This window comes from Myotis brandtii, unplaced genomic scaffold (assembly GCF_000412655.1).
Source record: "Myotis brandtii unplaced genomic scaffold, ASM41265v1 scaffold1236, whole genome shotgun sequence".
NCBI classification, from domain to species: Eukaryota; Metazoa; Chordata; class Mammalia; order Chiroptera; family Vespertilionidae; genus Myotis; species Myotis brandtii.
In genome coordinates, this window is record NW_005354316.1 from 800,729 (window position 1) to 801,096 (window position 368).

The window sequence follows — 368 nt, forward strand, 5'->3', positions numbered from 1 at the left end:
GCCCAGGAATCGAACCCGAGACCCTTCAGTCTGCAGGCCGTGGCTCTATCCACTGAGCCAAACCAGCCAGGGCAGGAATCCGCTTAACACGTGGTACAAAATCGCCTCCTCCCTGGCCAGGGCCTGGCCCCTGAGGCAAGGTGGGAGCTCAGAGACGGCTGGGGGCGGGTGAGGGGGTGCTCTGCTCAGCTGCAGGGGCGCAGGGCCTTGCGGAAGACGGTGCGGAACTCGGCGTTGAAGACCGTGTAGATGAGCGGGTTGAGAGCGCTGTTGAGGTAGCCCAGCCAGGTGACCGCGCTGACCAGCCGCGGGGGCACGGCGCAGGCGGGGCACAGCGCCCGCGTGATGTGCACCACGAAGAAGGGCGT